Here is a 15,606-nt window from a genome sequence, read left to right on the forward strand (position 1 = left end):
AGTCCAGGTCCTGAAGCACGTGACAAAACCAAGGTAACAACGATCAAAGTGCCAAGGGCAAACTTTGTCGTAGCAACAGAAGGAAGAAACGTATTTTTATTAAATGCTATTTACCGATTTGTCTGAAACAGTTATACAGTTTGTCTGTAAAGTTCGGTTATAACAATAACCTTACTCAAAGTATGAAGCCACACCCGCGAAACCTTCGGGTCGTTCTTCCTCTTGACGTAACCAAGAGATATAATTTCGTCAGTCATTTTTCATATTTTGACAATATAAATTCCAAACAATAGTCAAGATGTAATACAACACTGTATTCAGAAGACAATGCACATGATTTTGTAACAATATACATTCATACGGCTACTTTATCCTCCTAGTGGCCGTTTCGTTAATATAAACGTACATGTGTATCATCAGATATTTTAATAATGTCAACAATGTTTTTATCGCCATGTAATTCCGATAATAATTCAGTGTTATGTTTTCGAGTTTGTTAGTAGCGTAAATATATTTATTTTATCAGAAGTTTATGTTCTATTTTAATATTCGTTTTTTTTTTTTTTTTTTAAAGGGCCCGGCATGGCCAGGAGTTTAAGGCACTCGACTCGAAATCTAACGGTCGCTGGTTCAAACCCCTATCACACCAAACATGTTCGCCTTTTCAGCCGTGGGTGCATTATAATGTGACGACCAATCCCACTATTCGTTGGTAAAAGAATAGCCCAAGAGTTGGTGGTGGGTGGTGATGACTAGCTGCCTTCCCTCTCGTCTTACACTGCTAAATTCGGGACGGCTAGCGCAAATAGTCCTCGCGTAGCTTTGCGCGAAATTCAGAACAAACAATCAATAAATGTGTTTCTGTTTCATTTTACATAAATATTTCTATCGAGGGTTGTATTTTTTCCTCTAGAGCTTATTTTATTCTAAAATAGTGTAAATATTTCATTTGTAGCTCACTTCTGTATACAGTTTTTACTAAAATCAGATAATGTAAGAAGCCAAATTTCAACAAGAATTTTTCTCACAAGGGATACCAGTATTTGTATTTCAAGACAGAATTAGAATATTCTAAAAAGTTTCTTTTTTACACCGTAAAATGTCATAATACGTAATTGGAAAACTTTATATTCATGAAATAATGTTTTATTTGTTTAATTTTTATTTAATGAGAACTTCAGAACTAAGAACTTAAAATATAATGTGCTCATCGAAGCTAACCTGAAACTAGTGTCTTATTAGAAAGAAAGAAGAGGAACATGTATAGATCTGGACCATAAATGTTTGTTTTGAATTTCCCGCAAAGTTGCACGAGGACTATCTGCGCTCGCCGTCCCTGATTTAGCAGTGAAAGAAAGGAGGGAAAGCAGCTAGTCATCACCACCCACCACTAACTCTTGAGTAATTGTTAACTAACTAATAGTAGGATTGACCATAACTTTATAACGCTCTCACAACTGAAATGGCAAGCATACTTCGTGTGATGGGGTTTCAAACCCTCGACTCTCACATTACGAGTCGAGCGCCCTAACCACCTGGCGATGCCGGGGCCAAAACCTTGTACTGAAAGTAAGAGCGTGTTTGTAACAGCGAGAAACCTTTACTATAGCCAGTTGTAGCGGGCGAGACAAGTAGATGATTGTTGTTCTTGTGATTTTAGCTTGTACAGTGAAAGAGAATCTTTATTAAACCGTATCAAAAACATTCCCCCCACTAGTAATTTCAAAAACTAATAGGATTTGACACACGTGTTCGAAGGAAAACAGCACGCGTATATAAATATCTTGTGTGATCTGCACGCGTTATAGCAGAGAAATGAACAATATGTTAAAATACACTGTATTGAAATTATTCTTAATATCTGCAGCTTATATAAATTGGAAAGAATAAATTATATCTTCATTTAAATGTGATCACCAGGAACTTGTTTTATAATAAAAACAATATAAATCAGTGCCATGAAAGTTAATAAAATATCCAAGCTTATTCTTTGATGGATTGTTTAGGCAGAGTATTCATGATGAAACTGTAGAATTGACGGCAACTGTTTGTTGTGAAGACACAAGTGTAGAAGACGACGTTTCGAAAGTCTTCTGCTTTCCGTCTTCAAGTCTACTAAACGTACGTTAATCATTAAAATTATAGAACAATTTAGCGCTTAAATTTTTGATACGTAGAATTAACTAGACCAGTGGTTCTTAACCTTTTTCAGTGTTTGTACCCCTTTCAAATCAGTAATCATTTCTCGCACCTCCTGGAAACTTAAATATAAAAATGTAAAGCATACTCTTATGTAAAAATATAGATTTGCTTTAATTATTCATGGGCATCCTCGCACCCCTTGGGAATCATCTTCGCACCCCCTAGGGGTGCGGGCACCCCTGGTTAAGAACCCCTGAACTAGACGGTAAAGCATTGGTCGTGTATGTCCACCACGGGTCAGAAACGTCTTACAGTCAAAAAGTCACGATTCCGTTTCTTTTCAGGGCAGTTTTCGGAATTAGAAAAATTAGATATTTTGAGATGAAATATAGCGAATGGAGTTTAAAATATTCTAGACGTTTTACTGCCCTTCATTTGGACAGTTGTATCACATTTTTGACGCACGTGAAGTACCAGTGATGTCAGAACAATGCTTGTGTATACAACAAACAACATGGAGGCCTACTGTGAAAGTTACCCTCCATATATCTGTTTATAACAGTATTTTGTGATCTTAAAATTGAATTACCATTTTATTTCTTAATAAAACATTTTCTTCGATGTAGTGAACTTCTGAAAAGTAAAGTGCACAAAAACATTCAAGAGACGTGACAAATGTTACGAATAAACAAAGCTACGATCACGATTTAAAACGGGGAAAGCTGACTGGAATTTATTTTCAAATTTTGTTTTCTATAGAGGGCGTGTTATATGTGTGGATACTCGCAAAGGATGCTAATATGACAGCTTGCTTAAGTAACTGCTGGATCTGCCGCTGGGACAGCGATAAGTCCTAGGATTTATAATGGTAAAATAAGGGGTTCGATTCCCCTCGGTAAATAAAGCAGATAGCTAGATGTAGCTTTGACATAAGAACTCCCACACACGACACCTAGCAAGATTGTTGCTTTTTTATCAAACATGCGGCATGGAGTGTTGCGATAAGCCCAATTACAATTTTTGGTTTGTTTGTTTGTTTGTTTTTGAATTTCGCACACTGGCCTGGCATGGCCAAGCGCGTAAGGCGTGCGACTCGTAATCCGAGGGTCGCGGGTTCGCGCCCGCGTCGCGCTAAACATGCTCGCCCTCCCAGCCGTGAGGGTGTATAATGTGACGGTCAATCCCACTATTCGTTGGTAAAAGAGTAGCCCAAGAGTTGGCGGTGGGTGGTGATGACTAGCTGCCTTCCCTCTAGTCTTACACTGCTAAATTAGGGACGGCTAGCACAGATAGCCCTCGAGTAGCTTTGTGCGAAATTACAAAACAAGCAAACAAACACATCTAATGTTGTAAGTCCGCAGACATTCCGCTGTGTTACTGGGTGACCTCAAAAACATATCTCGTAATTCAATGATTTATTTAATATGTTTTTCGTTTCAGAAGTCATACACATCATCCTGATTTAACGTATTAAAAACATATAGATGATACACTCAGGCTGTCTGAAAAGAATAATAAAACAACTAAAATTAAAGTTTTCTTCGTTTTCAAATTTCCTAACTGAGAAATAAAACATCTGGTCACACAGTTACGTGAGTTTTAATCAAAACTAATTCACTTACTTAACTCATTTATGTTTCGGACGCTGTTGTTGTTTTGCGATTAAGTATAATTAAAGTCACACAAAGGGCCATGTAGTGGTGTAAGTCCACAGACATCCTGCTGTGCCACTGAGCGAGGGAGGTACATTTCGAACGTTATTAGATGTGATGCTAGAATTATATTCAGTGGTTCACGTTCAAGAGATGAGCAAGAAACTTTGCTCCCCACTTCCAACGGTGGCACAACGATATGTCTACCAACTTACATTACTTGAATATTTCAAACGTTGTGTTTTCCAGATAGCAAAACAGTGATAACTACCCGGTTGTTGTTGTTTTTGGAATTTCGCACATAGCTACTCGAGGGCTATCTGTGCTAGCCGTTCCTAATTTAGCAGTGTAAGACTAGAGGGAAAGCAGACTAGTCATCACCACCCACCGCCAACTCTTGGGCTACTCTTTTACCAACGAATAATGGGATTGACCGTCACATTATAACGCCCCCACGGCTGGGAAGGCGAGCATGTTTGACACGACTCGGGCGCGAACCCGCGACCCTCAGATTACCAAGCGCACGCCTTAACGCGCTAGGCCATGCCAGGTCCCTATAACTACCCGGAAACACGTCTTTATATCTTTCACTCTTAGCTGAAACAAGGGACGTATTTCGTAAACAGTTTAGCCTATATAGAAAAATAAGTGCCTCTGATATTAATACCTCTTCGCTTCTTCTTTGTGGGTATTTGGGTACCCAGGAGGGTCAGGTGCACAAGACCTCTTCCTCTATTCCTGACTTTCATGTCGGCTACTAGTAAGAATTTGTTGTTGTTGTAGATTTTGAGCCAGAGTATCCCACAGTACTCCGGCCCTTTTCAGGGCAATGTCCATGTATTGTCTTGATTTGCCCCTTTTTTTTCCTTTATCCATTTTTTATTTATTTAATATTTCTATTCGTTTTTTTTCCACTTATATATATTCCCTTTTTCCATATATATTTATCGAAAAATTAAAATAATAATAATGAAAAATAAAATAAAATAAAAAGAAAGGAAAGGAAAGAAAAATAATAAATAAAAAGCATAAAAAATAAAAGAAAATAAAACTAGTTTTAAACGTCTAGTGCATGGTAGCCAGCTTGATTTATATTTCTTAAATATATATTTATAGGAGAGAGGTATTTAGGACTATGCTCATCATGTACGTAGTATCTGTCGAGATCACACAAAAAATCATTTTTATGCCAATTTTTATTAAAATAATTGAGTGCATTATACAAGAGTCTTACAGATATTGTTTCTATGTTTGCATACTTGTGCATTAATGTGTATGAAGAACTACGTGGTATTTTATAGGCTGAAGTTAAGATTGAATTTTGTATTTTTTGTAGTTTATATAATTGTTTTTGTGTTATGTTTCTCCAGGCAGGAGATGCGTATTCTATAAGTCTAATGTATGTTTTGTAGACTTTTTATTATATTATCAGGTGATGTTCCTTGAATTTTACCTGAAAGACTTCTTGAATGGTTTGCTCTTTTTCAGATTCTAGCCAGGATATTGTTTGCATGCTGTATCCATGTTAATTTGGCATCATAAGTTAATCCTAAAAATTTAGCTGAAGTAGCAGTCTGTAAAAGTGATCCGTTCATGTATAACTTAGGTGGATCTTTTTTCAGTTTATTTAATCTGCTGAATAATACCACTTCGTTTTTTTCGTATTTATTTTTATTCTATATTTCAATTACTACCGCATTACATTGTTTGTTTCTTTTTGAATTTCGCGCAAAGCTACTCGAGGGCTATCTGCGCTAGCCGTCCCTAACTTAGCAGTGTAAGACTAGAACGAAGGCAGCTAGTCATCAACACCTATCGTCTATCTTTACCAACGAATAGTGAGATTGATCATCATATTATAACGCCCCCACTGCTGAAAGGGCGAGCATGTTTGGCCCGACGGGGATTCGAACCCGCGACTCTCAGATTACGAGTCGCACGCCTTAACCACCGGGCCAAGCCTGGTCGTGAAAAACTAGAGAAAAGGTACCTAACTACCTGGTCATACCGGGCCAAGTTTCAATGAATCAGCCCGGCATGGCCAGGTGGTTAAGGCAGTCGACCCGTAGTCTGAAGGTCGCGGGTTCTAATCTCGGTCACATCAATCATGCTCGCCCTTTCAGCCGTGACGGTCAGTCCCACTATTCGTTGGTAAAAGAGTAGCCCAAGAGTTGGCGGTGGGTATTGATGACTAGCTGCCTTCTCTCTAGTCTTACACTGCTAAATTAGGGACGGCTAGCGCAGATAGCCCTGGTGTAGTTTTGCGCGAAATTAAAAACAAACCAAAACTTATTTGCAATTATAATTTAATTGCGCAAATAAAATACAATAATTAATTGTGTTATCATAAAAAACATATTACTGATTTTGTTTTAATTTTACTCAAACTTCCACGGAGAAATTTAAATTAAGAATTCGAATTCTTCATGATTGTGACAAGATTCGCGTGATCAACTATCAAACGTTAAAACGAAATCGTCAAGTTCTAACCAGTCTGAAGACAACGAAATAAAAAAATGACTGTAGCTGGTTTTGAAATTTGAATCTTAAAGTCATCAAATGATGTTTATTAGTAGCTGAGATTACGTTTTCACTACGGTCTCTTCGAAAATAAATAATACGCTTTTCGGTGTTGACTCACGTGTCCTGAAGACTAAAATAGATATTTTTTACTTAGTTCAAAGAAACATTTAAAAGAAAATTCCTTCACATCCGCTAGTAGAGGTTTCATGGCTGAAGTTTTTCCGGACGTAACCTAATTCAAACACCCAGTTCAAGAACATCATTTATTAACCTTGAATTTTTTAACCCTCTAATATTTGGTAAACTGTTAGCCTTTAGGTTAAAAACTAACGTAAAATATATTTGTTCATTTTTCAACCTAGATTAAATTTATGTTACCTGTAGTGAAATAGATGTTAAACTCACCTTCCCTAAATGGGGTTAGAGAGACAGCACGTGCGCAACGTTTTCTCACAGCCCGCTCTTCAGACTTAAGTAATCACCTGCACACTGTTGAAACCAGTGTTTCTATTAACGAACATCCTGCCGTTTTGTCATTTCTACTTATCAAGCTGTCGATGGTAATAAAAAACCGACTAAACCCCAACCATTCGCTTGACCGATGGGAACATTTCCTTCACCCAAGGTAAAAAAAGACAAAACAAACATTCATTATACACGCGAGCGACCTGTGTCAAGAACGAGGTTGTGTAATGATATCAAAGGACTGGAATACGTTATGATGAAAAACGTGCCAGTGTTATAGGGTCTCTTCACTTTTCTAGGACAGCATACATACGACTTACCTTTTATTTTTACTTGTATGAACGAAATCTCTTTTTTCCTATGCATACATGGCCAACGTTGAGTGTTAACGCATTCGTTGCTTTTAGTTTGCGTTCATATCTTTCATTGTCAATGCAAAAGACCACTTTGTTTTGATTTTCAAAAAAGATAACAAGTTTTGGTTTTCGAAGATGCTAACTTACCGCATCAACTCATATGTATTGTGTTGACATATAAATATCTGTACAAGGGAAAAACAACATTTCAATGAGACTTAAAAACCAAAATTATTCTTTCACAAGCAAAAGTACCTGTCCCCAGTGACGGTACAAGTTTAAGTTAACTTAACAAAAGTACCTGTCCCCAGTAACGGTACAAGTTTAAGTTAACCTAACAAAAGTACCTGTCCCCAGTGACGGTACAAGTTTAAGTTAATCTAACAAAAGTACCTGTCCCCAGTAACGGTACATGTTTAAGTTAATCTAACAAAAGTACCTGTCCCCAGTGACGGTACAAGTTTAAGTTAATCTAACAAAAGTACCTGTCCCCAGTAACGGTACATGTTTAAGTTAATCTAACAAAAGTACCTGTCCCCAGTGACGGTACAAGTTTAAGTTAATCTAACAAAAGTACCTGCCCCCAGTAACGGTACAAGTTTAAGTTAACCTAACAAAAGTACCTGTCCCCAGTGACGGTACAAGTTTAAGTTTATTTATTTAAATTAGAGGTAACCGCCCTCCAACAACCATTTGTATTAGCAACAGTCGAGACGTTGCGGATTCTAGTATTCACCTATCAACCTTTCACTGATTCTCTTTATTTGCTAATATAAATGGAATATCCCCAAAGTGTTTGAGTGCTATAGATGCAAATATTATCCATTATGACTTAAAGATGATAACGAAGACAAGTAATGGAAGAGTAATTCTGATTTTTCAGTCTCATTATTTCACACATTGATATATGTGTAAACACACATTGATATATGTGCAAACACACATTGATATATGTGATTTACACGTGTATGACAAAAATATATTTTGTTTTAAGTACTGTAGTACAAAGTTAAGTAACTTTATCATTACATGCTGATATATATATATACACTTAAGTAAAAAAGTCTATACATATATATACATAAATAAGTCTATATATATATATATTCGTAAGTAAAAACGTTGTATATATATGTATGTGTGTGTGTGTGTAAGTAAATAGAAGAGGTCTGTTACTATAAAATTAAAAGTAAAGCAATTGTATATAGAGGTTATAAAATCAATATTACATAATAATAATGCATGTTTGTTTACAAACCAAAATCGAAATGTCTGATGTGAAATAAAATACAAAAAAAAAAAGCGTCATGAAGTTTGACTGGTCATATTCGGTATACCAGACATAATGAAATAAAGTTCTAATAAATAACGAGATACCTGTCAGGAAAGGTTAGTTAGGAGTTGGGTTATTTAAAATATCCAAAAACGTCTCAACATCGACTACCATTCACCATCTCCAATCACATGTACGTGTAATTACTTAAAAAGTTAGATCCTTATCATGTCTTTACAAGGGTAGCAAAGTGTCTTGTTCAAGGACATGACAGCGTAAGGCGGGCTAACTTCGAACTCATATCCATCCGCCTGCTAGCCTAAAACGCGAAATCACGCTGCTCCTCGTGAATATGTGAATCATCTCAAATTTGTGAAAAATATTTTAAAATTACCAGCGATTAAGAAACATCACTAATTTTAACATTTGATTAACACCCATTTTCTACTCTAATCATTTGATCAGAAATATATCCAAACAAGACGAAACTTTAACTTTGAAGTGCAAACTTTAGAAACCGCGTGTTCGTAGAAATGCTATCACACGGGAACTGCGTATATTTACTAACATGATTACAATGAGAACTGTGCCTGTTTATGAAGATGTATACCATGAAAACTGAGTACGTGAATATTATGTCCGATTAGTGTACGTGTTTAAAGGTACATCCAAATACAAATAAAAAAGGAATAATAATAATTAATCAAACAATACTTACAAGGGTTAAACTTTTCTACACGAATGTTATGTTTTTCTTTAATTTTTCAGCCGGATTAATATTAATGTATGAATTTACATGGACAAACAAATGTAACCCTTTCCTTGAATAAGGTGTAATGAATTATTGCTACGTAATTTCTTACAAGTAAAGACACCATTAAAACTGTAAATCAAACAGCACGTGACAGGATGCACACAAAGTGTGATTTTTTACGTTTAGGCTTAGCGAAAAGCTTCTTCAAGAAAACTAACCAATTTTGACGGGCCTAACCAAACAGCACTAATTACAAGAAAAAAATCGAAATTTGTATGTTCTCTTTAATCTAATATCATTTAGAACTGAAAACAAAAACCCAACAACAACAAAACGTAGGTAATAAAAGCTGGCTTAACTTTAAATGATATAAAGTTAGACAGTGATGCTTGAATTAAAAGCTTAACCACAAGACACTTTAAATATTCAAAGATTTATATTTATGTCTACACGTTTCGTTTGACTTACAGGGTTACTCAACTAATGAATTCAATTTAAGGCGTTTTATCGAATATTTAAATCATTATTTTGACTTACACTTTTAACCTGCAAGAATACCAAAACGATAAATTCAGTCTTCTCAAATCTTTAATTAATCACCCATTTTTCTGTCTCGCAAGAATGGCCGAGCAATCAATTAAAAAATCCGTACAATATTATTATTCTTTTATCTAAAACTTCGAAAGTAAAGATTCTTAGATAATAAATCAAACCTTAAAACACATTTGTAAATACTTAGCAGTAGCCCGGCATGGCCAGGTGGGTTAAGGCGTTCGACTCCTAATCTGAGGGTCGCGGGTTCGAATACCGGTCGCACCAAACATGCTCGCCCTTTCAGCCGTGGGGGCGTTATAATGTTACAGTCAATCCCACTATTCGTTGGTAAAAGAGTAGCCCAAGAGTTGGCATGGGTGGTGATGACAGCTGCTTTTCCTCTTGTCTTACCCTGCTAAATAAGGGACGGCTAGCGCAGATAGCCCTCGTGTAGCTTTGCCCGAAATTAAAAACATACAAACAAAATACTTAGAATATTAGTTGATTTAATGATTTGACCGGTAATAAGTTTGAAACAACAACTGCAAGTTGAAGACGTCTTTCTGAATATTCATATCTTTATTTCTTACCTATCACTTCACCAGCAAGCATTCTCAACAAAATAAATCTGGTTTGAAAATATACTTTTTTAAATGCTTAAAACAATATTTTTTGTGTTGACATAAATGCTTGACTAGAAATTATTCTTAAATAATCAAATACATTAAAGATGTCCTTTTCATTTTTATCGTCATTATCTGTTATTTTTCTGTAGAACTTAGAAACATCAATTCTTGCACATAATTCTGCCAGACTGAATAAGATCGAACTGCACAGTTATCCCTTATATTTTTGTTTATGGGCGTTTCAGACCTATCTGGTGAAGAAGTTAGATACATTTAACTTGGGCTCACGTTCAGATAATCTTTTCCTACCGCTGTATAAAATGAATAAAGAAACAGGCCCGTTATTTAAAGGTACTCTTTTTCTACTCTTGTATAAAATGAAAAAAACAGTCCCATTTTTTTAAGGTCATCTTTTCCTACTGCTGTATAAAATGAATAAAGAAACAGGCCCTATATTTAAAGGTAATATTTTTCTACCGCTGTTTAAAATGAATAAAGAAACAGGCACTTTATTTAAAGGTAATCTTTTTCTACTGCTGTATAAAATGAATAAAGAAACAGGCCCTATATTTAAAGGTAATATTTTTCTACCGCTGTTTAAAATGAATAAAGAAACAGGCACTTTATTTAAAGGTAATCTTTTTCTACTCTTATATAAAATGAAAAAGCAGTCCATTGTTTTAATGTCATCTTTTCCTATCGCTGTATAAAATGAATAAAGAAACAGGCCCTGTATTTAAAGGTAATATTTTTCTACTCTTGCATAAAATGAAAACTGGCCCGGCATGGCCAAGCGCGTAAGGCGTGCGACTCGTAATTCGAGGGTCGCGGGTTCGCGCACGCGTCGCGCCAAACATGCTCGCCCTCCCAGCCGTGGGGGCGTTATAACGTTACAGTTAATCCCACTATTCGTTGGTAAAAGAGTAGCCCAAGAGTTGGCGGTGGGTGGTGATGACTAGCTGCCTTCCCTCTAGTCTTACACTGCTAAATTAGGGACGGCTAGCGCAGATAGCCCTCGAGTAGCTTTATGCAAAATTCCAAAACAAACAAACAAAATAAAATGCAAAAAAATAGTCCATTTTTTAAGGTCATCTTTTCCTACCGCTGTATAAAATGAATAAAGAAACAGGCCCTATATTTAAAGGTAATCTTTCTTTACTCTTGTATAAAATGAAAAAACAGTCCCTTTTTTAAGGTCATCTTTTTCTACCGCTGTATAAAATGAATAAAGAAACAGGCTCTATATTTAAAGGTAATCTTTCTTTACTCTTGTATAAAATGAGAAAAACAGTCCCTTTTTTTAGGTCATCTTTTTCTACCGCTGTATAAAATGAATAAAGAAACAGGCCCTATATTTAAAGGTAATCTTTTTCTACTTTTGTATAAAATGAGAAAAAAACAATTTAAGATCATCTTTTCCTACCGCTGTATAAAATGAAAGAAAAAAAAGCTCCCTTTTTTAAGGTTATCTCTTCCTACCGCTGTATAAAATGAAAGAAAAAAAAGCTCCCTTTTTTAAGGTTATCTCTTCTTACCGCTGTATAAAATGAAAGAAAAAACTCCCTTTTTTAAGGTTATCTCTTCTTACCGCTGTATAAAATGAAAGAAAAAAAAGCTCCCTTTTTTAAGGTTATCTCTTCTTACCGCTGTATAAAATGAAAGAAAAAAAAATCTCCCTTTTTTATTATCTCTTCCTACCGCTGTATAAAATGAAAGAAAAAAAGCTCCCTTTTTTTAAGGTTATCTCTTCTTACCGCTGTATAAAATGAAAGAAAAAAAGCTCCCTTTTTCCTCTTCCTACCACTGTATAAAATGAGAAAAGGTCCTTTTTATTATCTCTTCTTACCGCTGTATAAAATGAAAGAAAAAAAAGCTCCCTTTTTTAAGATTATCTCTTCCTACCACTGTATAAAATGAGAAAAAAAAGCTCCTTTTAGGGTTATCTCTTCCCACCGCTGTATAAATGAAAGAAAAAAAGCTCCCTTTTTATTATCTCTTCTTACCGCTGTATAAAATGAAAGAAAAAAAGGTCCCTTTTATTATTATCTCTTCTTACCACTGTATAAAATGAAAGAAAAAAGGTCCCTTTTATTATTATCTCTTCTTACTTGTATAAAATGAAAGAAAAAAGGTCCCTTTTATATTATCTCTTCCCACCGCTGTATAAAATGAAAGAAAAAAGCTCCCTTTTATTAGGTTATCTCTTCCACCGCTGTATAAAATGAAAGAAAAAAAGCTCCCTTTTTTAAGATTATCTCTTCCCACCACTGTATAAAATGAAAAAGGTCCTTTTAATCTCTTCCCACCGCTGTATAAAATGAAAGAAAAAAAAGCCCCCTTTTATTATCTTTCTCTTACCTCTTATAAAATGAAAGAAAAAAAAGCTCCCTTTATAAAATCTCTTCCTACCGCTGTATAAAATGAAAGAAAAAAAAGCTCCCTTTTTTAAGGTTATCTCTTCTTACCGCTGTATAAAATGAAAGAAAAAAAAGCTCCCTTTTTTAAGGTTATCTCTTCTTACCGCTGTATAAAATGAAAGAAAAAAAGCTCCCTTTTTTAAGGTTATCTCTTCTTACCGCTGTATAAAATGAAAGAAAAAAAAGCTCCCTTTTTAAGATTATCTCTTCTTACCACTGTGTAAAATGAGAAAAAGGTCTTTTTTTAAGGCAATAATTTCCTACTACTGTATGAAAACAAGTATTGTTTAAGGTAATTTTTTTCCTAGCACTGTGGAAGCTGAATACACAGGTTAATGTCTAGACAGTCTCTAGACACCACTGTACGTGATAGAATTATAAGACTAAGGTTTATTTCATGTCGTTGAGAAATTTGAAGTTACTAATATAAATATTTCATTGTTAACCGTAAATATTAATTAATTTTAATGGTAACATTTTTACCTAAATCCCTAGGGAATTAATGTGTAGTAAAACTGAGACAGTTTTGAGACTACATTTCCAAAACCTATAAGTAAAGCATCAGTAGCGAGTGAGTGTTACAAATAAAACCAATAACTTTTTTTATTGGCAATGACAGATCTCTTTCTATTTCAGCTAGTTAAGACAGCGCGTTGATTGACACTGATTGTTTTCTTTTGCTTGTACGAAGACTTTTAAAGCTGGCTGGAATCCAGTCCAATTAAAACTCGTTTGACTTGTCCGTTGAGAAAACAAGCTTTTGAAATATTGTATAATATACAGTGATTGCTGTACTTTACAACCTCTAGAAGCACTGTTTTCGTTTTTTACGAATTCAGTTGTTATCCGAAAATGCATTTTACTAGACTTTTACTTTTTTAAGGAGCAAGTAATCCGGGAATTAATTCGTAATCGTTTTAAATAAATTGTATTCCACCAATTATTGCATAGTCGCTATTACTGAAGGCCAAGGGCTTCAACTGTTATGGCGACCTAAAAACTGATCCTTGAATCACCTTACAATGCCTGTTCCACTTTATTACTATCTGAGAAATTGCATTCAATATCAAACGATCTATCAAATTATTTTCGCCAAACTTTATTATTAATTACAAAATCACAGTGAGCACACCACGTGTTTTACCAAATGTTCACCAATGAAATGGATTTTAGTGCTCTCTTAGAAATCACAGTGAATACCAAGTGCTGCATTGAACACTTTGCAGCTGCCTGCTTACTGGAATTTGATATATGTGACTTCAATTATGGTTCATTCAAAAATGACAGTTAGTAGCAAATAATCCATTCGATAAATAACAGTAGCTGTGTCTGAATAAAACGCTTATTGTTACTTTCTTGCCCACTGAAGACTGATTTTTACAAAATGAATCATTAAACGCACAACAGAAACAGAAAGTATTACCAAGTGAGTCATTAAACACACAAAGGTAACAAAAAGTACCACCTAGTGGATCACTAACGACGTAACATAACTCAAGATACTACCATGCAAGTCACCAAACACATTAAGGTAATTCAAAGTATTAAGAAGTGGCTCAAAACTAACATTAGAATAACACAAAGTATTTATAAGTGGATCATCAAACACATAAAAGCAACTCAAAGTATTACCAAACGCGTCATCAAACACATTACAGTAAGACAAAGTATTACCAAGTGAGTCATCAAACACATAACAGTAAACACAAAGTATTATCAAGTGAGTCATCAAACACGTAAAAGGGGCTGTATTACCAAGTGGATCAAAAAGCACATAAGAGTAACACAAAGGATTACCAAGTGAGTCATGACACACATTAGAGTAATTCATTCACAGTATTTACAAGTGAGTCATTAAACATATAGAAGTAATTCAAATCATTACCAAACGAGTCATCAAACAGTTCCTCGTGAACGCCTTCACTCTGTAGTTTTGCTGGTTTTTAGAGTGAAGCAATTATTTTAAGTCGTTTTGAGATTCCATTTGCTGGATAGCAGCTGGTCGTAGTCTCAGCTAGAAAGTATTCTCCCACCTGTAGTGTTTTTTCCCCTGTCCTTTCCCTCACGAGACATACACAGCGCACCCTCTGCCACTCCTAATAACTCTAGGACTTATCGCTATAAATTAGAGCTGAGAATAAGCAGACGATATTTGTTTGGGCGGAACAATGACAAAGAGGCGTTTAGAAAAACCCATGTTATTTTCATGACGACTGAGTGAGGTCATACATACGCTAGGGGTAGTCATATCAGAGAGAAAACAACACTACAGTTACTGCTCCGAACGGTAAATCTATTGTATATACTAAGTCAAAAGCGCGGCTGCGTTTGTTGAGAGACTGCAGGTATCTTTAGTTTAATGTCCTGACGCCCAGTGGGTAGCTATTTGACAACTGAAACAGTCACCTATTTGATACCAGGATTTAAGTTTCGTTTCTAGCCCCTCATAACAACCAAGCAAATACTATCATTATCAAAACGAAGCGAGTGAAAGGTTACCATTAAGCATGTAATCTCTCTCATTGCCGTATGTTAACCCTGTTCTGTGAATACAAGAGGCTTCAGTCGATCTGAACGAACTTTAGGGCGTGGATGAAAAAATTCCACATCCAACATAAAATTACGTTCCTATACAGTAAGTAATTGTTCGACTTTTGCTTCGAACTTGTTATTATGAAATATGTTATAGACGTCGTCTGATTGTCTTAATTTTCCAGTACCTTTAGAGCTGTAGTTAAAGACGATTTAGTTTAAACTTATTTATCGTCTTTTACAAAACCATTTAATGACTGGCAATTAAGTGTCGTTTGTTATCTTGTCCAGGGGCAATGGTTGAATTTCAAGCAGCATATGTCTTACAGAAT

The 15,606-nt window shown here is 35.3% G+C and overlaps 1 long non-coding RNA gene across 3 annotated transcripts in view; it reads right to left on the bottom strand.

Moving 5' to 3' along the window:
* Positions 1-14,969, bottom strand: part of LOC143223578 (uncharacterized) — a 187,403-nt gene extending 172,434 nt beyond the window's left edge. For 2 of the 3 annotated variants that reach the window (XR_013012967.1, XR_013012966.1), the window contains exon 1: positions 6,723-7,119. This is a non-coding gene — a long non-coding RNA (uncharacterized LOC143223578). Of the gene's footprint in view, positions 1-6,722; positions 7,120-14,627 lie in introns of those variants that run through there. The other variant, XR_013012969.1, reaches the window with a different exon arrangement.
* Positions 14,970-15,606: the final 637 nt, after the last annotated feature.

This window comes from Tachypleus tridentatus, chromosome 8 (genome assembly GCF_004210375.1).
Source record: "Tachypleus tridentatus isolate NWPU-2018 chromosome 8, ASM421037v1, whole genome shotgun sequence".
In the NCBI taxonomy this organism is placed as follows: Eukaryota; Metazoa; Arthropoda; class Merostomata; order Xiphosura; family Limulidae; genus Tachypleus; species Tachypleus tridentatus.